Below are 6,151 nucleotides of genomic sequence, written 5' to 3' on the forward strand. Positions count from 1 at the left end.
AGGTCTGTGCGCTTTTAAATCCGCCTGACTGTAGAGAAATATGATATTTTCTGAGAAAGCAGAGTGTGGAGTTAAAACACCTCAGAGTTAAAACACCTCTTGTCAGTGTGACGGGGAGGAGGGGCTTGCCAGCTACTCGGCAGGAGCTCCTTTCATCCCGCCCCACATGTGGCTCCAGTTTTCAAAAGTCCTTCCCCTCACAGAGAGGAATGCTCATCAAAAATAAACTCCCGGCTCTCCCTCTCTTTATCGCTCTCTCTCCCTTTTTCTCAAACATCAGATGGGGCCGATTGTTTGCCTTTGAGCGATGTGGAGCTGCAGGAAAGCTGAACAAATACAAATGCCTGCGGATCTCGCCTTAATGAATAGGGGTGATGAGTGATAATGTTTATATGATGGTGCAGTATCCCGCCTTAATAAATAGGGGTGATGAGTGATAATGTGCATATGATGGTGCAGTATCCCGCCGTAATGAAGAGGGGTGATGAGTGATAATGTGCATATGATGGTGCAGTATCCCGCCGTAATGAATAGGGGTGATGAGTGATAATGTGCATATGATGGTGCAGTATCCCGCCGTAATGAATAGGGGTGATGAGTGATAATGTGCATATGATGGTGCAGTGACATGAAGCCTGCTGAGCATCATGGCGCGTCGACACAGACATGCAACTGTCATGCGCCCAAGCACGAGACTGTAACGGGTTTGGGCGCATTGTTGTCTTACACTGCGTGCAGAACCATGAAAACATCTATGTTGTGTGTGTGAGTGTATATGTGTGTGCGCACGCGTGTGTGTGTATGCATGTGTGGGCACGTGCGTGAGTGTGTGTGCGTGTACATGTGTTTGTGTGTGTATGGTGGGGAGATGTTAAGGTCTATTAACCCCTGATAAGCTCTTGTTTAAAAATAGCATGTTCTGCATTCACAGGCTGGTGAGTGTTCTTACTGTTCATGGGAAAGGCAAAGGAGAGAGCTACAGTCTCCTGCTCTATTTCCTTTGTGCTACAAACATTCAAGCGTTCACTTTTTAGACAAATACTACTATCTCCTACATTTCCTGTTTAACAATAGTCAATTGTTTTCTTACAGGAAATGCATTGACTTTGCTGAAGTTAAGGATACACCTTAAATCTCAGAATGTTAAGGAAATAATATCCTAGACTTGAGACAGCTTTCCTTGTGCACAGGCCATGTAGGACGTGTTCACTCTAAGTTGGAGGGCAGAGAAGAGGAAAGATTGATCAGCAAGCTACTGCTTCAGATCTGATTTCATACATTCTGGGAGCAACAGACAGAAAAAAAAGTCTTTTTGGGAAAATGCTGTCATTCAAGTAGGGGAAAGGGAAACAGTGACATCATGCCTATGAAAATATCAAAGACGGTTTGTAGTGGAAAGAGGGCTGTGGAGCTGTTCGTGTGTAATGTCTGGCCTGCTGAATGCGAGGTTAAACATAGCTTGTTAACATGTGAGCGGGTTTGTTTGTTGTGGCAGGCTTGAAGAATGCAAGGTACTCTTACACCTAACAAACCACACAGGAAACCTCTTTGCTTCACTGCATGTGTGTGTGTACTGTATATGTGCACTCATATGTGTGTGTGTGTACTGTATATGTGCACTCATATGTGTGTGTGTGTCTGTGTGTGTGTGGGGGGGTGTGTGCGTGTGCGAGAGAGAGATAAAATCAGAGCTAGAGTGAGTCGGGGTGTTTTATCTTTATAAGAAAAAACACCCCGTGTAAGAAAACATGCCTGTGTGTCTCAACTGTCACAACTCTGTTCTAAGGATATATTTTACTGAACAGCCACTGTTCCGTTCTTCTAGAGTGACTGCATCATATCACCATCTTATGAGGGTTAAGCCACTATGAGCTCTGGTCGTGTATACCCAGCCAGTGCACAAACCGACAGCCATGGACACTGCCTGGCCTATGTGCAGAGATTTAAATGTTTCCATGACGATCGACTGGCTCCAAATGACCTGGGTCTGAGGGCCAGATAGTAATTTTCTCTGTAAAGAGCAGCCCAGGCTGGATACTTGGAAGTCAAGATGTTTGCAAATGGGCCCACAAGGCCCATTGGAGTCTGAGAGAGGGAAGCTGAACATTTCATTAGTTCATTAGTATATGCCAAGCATGAAGTGCATCACAGCTCAAAGGCACTCTCTCATTTCTCTACCAACTAAGCCCCTTCCTGTGATTTAAGCAAAAAAATAAATAAACTCCACGCATCCACCACATGATTATAATGGTGTTTTTCTTGAGATGGCCTTTGTAATAGCGTGGAATTGCAAAAACATGCCACATTTTCATTATTGTTTTCACTGGCTGAGAGCACAATGTTAAGTTGCATTACACAGATTGAAATCTTTCACAGGGAAAGGGAGATATTTGTTTTGCCCCAAATGCTGTGTCAGCGTTTAGAGAGACTAATGTTGCAGAGGGAGGGGGTAACAGTGATCTGGGTCCGGTATATTATTAGCATCAGCTGGGGGTGGAGGGGGTGTAATTGTAAAGTATTTGTCAGAGCATTGGACAAGTCCAAATTATCTGTTCAATTTCCTTGTTCAAGACAAAGCAAACAAGGCGTCATCCCAAGACACACTGCTTTCCCCTACCCACAAGCCCTTTCCCCTACCCACAAGCCCTTTCCCCCTACCCACAAGCCCTTTCCCCCTACCCACAAGCCCTTTCCCCCTACCCACAAGCCCTTTTCCCCTACCCACAAGCCCTTTCAACCCCTACCCACAAGCCCTTTCAACCCCTACCCACAAGCCCTTTCAACCCCTACCCACAAGCCCTTTCAACCCCTACCCACAAGCCCTTTCCCCTACCCACAAGCCCTTTCCCCTACCCACAAGCCCTTTCAACCATAGACATGTATAGGTAGACACCGCCTCCACTGCTTCTCGGTGAAACGCGTCGCCGCCATTTTGGGAAAGGAGCCCTCTGCCGTCAGAGGTCTGTCAGACGTGTCAAACTAGCGCAAGTTGCCAGGAGCTGCGGTTTATCTGGATAAAAATCACGATAACCTTTTACATTTCGCAACCAATTTCATGGAGTATTCAAGGGTTTATGCTCTACGTGAAGTGTGTGAAAAAGATTTGCCTCTACGTTACTTTGAATCTCGCTAGTTTAATCGCCAGTCATACATGTGCATGGGTCTATAATAAACGCTCGTGCATTTTGAAAATACTGAGAAGATCTATAAACTATCGAAATAGTGCTTCTTTAGTTACTACGTATTGACCATCATTAAGAGAAAGAGCATACATCAAATAGTGAGAAACTGGCAGTCAGTGTGTTTTTCATAGTTTAATAGTTCCTTTTCAAGTATGTGCATTAAGAAACCTTGAACAGTGTAATTGGCGATACACAGTTATTTCACAAATCAACATTAGGCTACAAAAAAATCTATATATTTCTATAGCAGTAAAAATATACACATCTCAATATATACATAGCCTACACATCTCAATAGTTGAACTGTAATATAAATAACATAGCATATATATAATACAATATAATATAATGACTCAGTATAATGTGCAATGGAATAACATATGATATATATAATATGTGATACAATATAATATATTTTAAGTATAAGTATATATTCATATTATAATATATATATATATATATATATATATATATATATATATATATATATATGTACATTTGTACAATTTGACATAATATACAATCATGCTCTTAACATTTTCAGATCTATGCAGTGCAATTGACACAATATATAATTGTGAAATAACTGTGTATTGCCAATTGCACTGTTCAAGGTTTCTTAATGCACATACTTGAAAAGGAATTAAACTATGAAAAACACACTGACTGCCAGTTTCTCACTATTTGATGTATGCTCTTTCTCTTAATGATGGTCAATACTAGTAACTAAAGAAGCACTATTTCGATAGTTTATAGATCTTCTCAGTATTTTCAAAATGCACGAGTTTTGAAAGAAAAGTGAGCGTTTATCATAGACCCATGCACATGTATGACTGGCGATTTGACTAGCGAGATTCAAAGTAATGTAGAGGCAAATCTTTTTCACACACTTCACGTAGAGCATAAACCTTTGAATACTCCATGAAATTGGTTGCGAAATGTAAAAGGTTATCGTGATTTTTATCCAGAAAAACCGCAGCTCCTGGCAACTTGCGCTTGTTTGACACGTCTGACAGACCTCTGACGGCAGAGAGCTCCTTTCCCAAAATGGCGGCGACGCGTTTCGCCGAGGCAACGGGCTGAAGCAGTGGAGGCGGTGTCTATCTATACATGTCTATGCTTTCAACCCCTACCCATAAGCCCTTTCCCCTACCCACAAGCCCTTTCAACCCCTACCCACAAGCCCTTTCCCCTACCCATAAGCCCTTTCCCCTACCCACAAGCCCTTTCAACCCCTACCCACAAGCCCTTTCCCCTACCCACAAGCCCTTTCAACCCCTACCCATAAGCCCTTTCCCCTACCCATAAGCCCTTTCAACCCACTGCTTTCCCCTACCCGAAAGCCCTTTCAACCAAACAGCCCGTAGAAGAGGGAGGCTTTCCTTTGATCTGTGACAAATAAGTGGGCATACCATCTTTTAAACATGTCAGATAGGAAAAAAATATATAAATATAAAAAAACCTGTATTGCTTATCAGTTTCTTTAAGCAGTGGAAGCAGTGCTAAGGCCTCAACACACATACAGCTGTGTTTAATGTTAGACTCCGGGAGCTGTGGTGTAGTAATTACCCTAGCGTTTAATTAAGCGCAGGTGGGGTTTCGCACGAAAAAACCCATTTGTCAAGCGACATGCCTTGTAGAGGAAGTTCCTGTACTAAACGGTTCCAGTAGGAGCTCGTGGCTGGTGATTGGCTGAGGTCATTTCAGTTTAAGAGACACAGCAGCAACCGCTCTTCAAGGGCTCCCCATGAGCAGGCACACACAGCTTCTGAGATACTTGGGAAAGTCCAAAAAAGTCTAAATGTTGGTGCGTAGGCGTGTGTGTTAGGTGTCGGAATTTCACAATTCTGTGGTGAAACCTCAAATAGGAACCACTGCGGCCAATTTCAGACAAGCATCTATAGTGTAATGTTGTCACGGTGATATCATTAATCACCAACATTAGCCCTCCCACTCTTAATACATATGAGTGACTTACACCAAGACTTCCAAGTATCCTCCACATCCTCCCATAACTATCCCCATGACTCATGAGTCATTGTCTTCCTGTCAAGACCTCCGGTTGACATATGTGGTTAAGCCCATAGGGCATGTTTATGCTCTGATCTCATGGCACATTTCTGCTGCCAAGTGCTGTTTGACTGCAATGTCTTTCCAGTGACATGATCCCCTGTTACCATCAACACAAATATTAATCCTCAATTTCCAAGGATCCAAAACTGGTGGACATCAATAAAAAACAAAAATATACATTTTCTTCCATTTTAATCAATAAGCTGGTCATAAATTATAGCACATAAAATATGTTCTGTTTTTCTTCTTTTTGTTTCTTCTCCTTTTTGTCCCTCATTCGCGTTCCGAGTTACAAAGTGGGCAGGGTTAGGGTTAGGGGTAGGGTTAGGGTTAGGGTTAGGGTTAGGGTTAGGGTTAGGGGTAGGGTTAGGGTTAGGGTTAGGGTTAGGGTTAGGGTTAGTGGGGAGCAATTTCTGTTGGTGTCTGTCTCCGAAAACAAAATCTGGAGCTGTTGACAGGGAGTGCTGTAGCTGGAGAGAGCAACGCACATGTGTTTGGGTGAAGCAGGGACAGTGCTGTAGCTGGAGAGACCAACGCACATGTGTTTGGGTGAAGCAGGGAGGGGGGGGGGGGGGAGGGGAGGAGAGGGAGGGGAGGGCCTGGAGTGGGTTAGAGAAGAGATGGCCCCTTTTTTGTTTGTTCCCCTGTGGCATATGCTACGTCCCCAAAACCCATCCTCGTGTGTGCAAAAACATGTGTCCGGAAAAACAAACAAATAGAGAAACAATCAATCAAAAACTAAAACAAATAAGTTAGAAAGTGTTAAAATAATGTGAACATCGCATAGGGGGTGGGGGGCAGTGAAAATAAGGGTGGGTAGGGTTGAGGGGGGAGGGGGGTTAGAACTAGGAGACAAGGTGCTTTAGGTATGTGCTACGCAGGAGTGTTTGGAAGGT

This window comes from Sprattus sprattus, assembly GCF_963457725.1.
Source record: "Sprattus sprattus genome assembly, chromosome: 6".
Classification (NCBI taxonomy): Eukaryota; Metazoa; Chordata; class Actinopteri; order Clupeiformes; family Clupeidae; genus Sprattus; species Sprattus sprattus.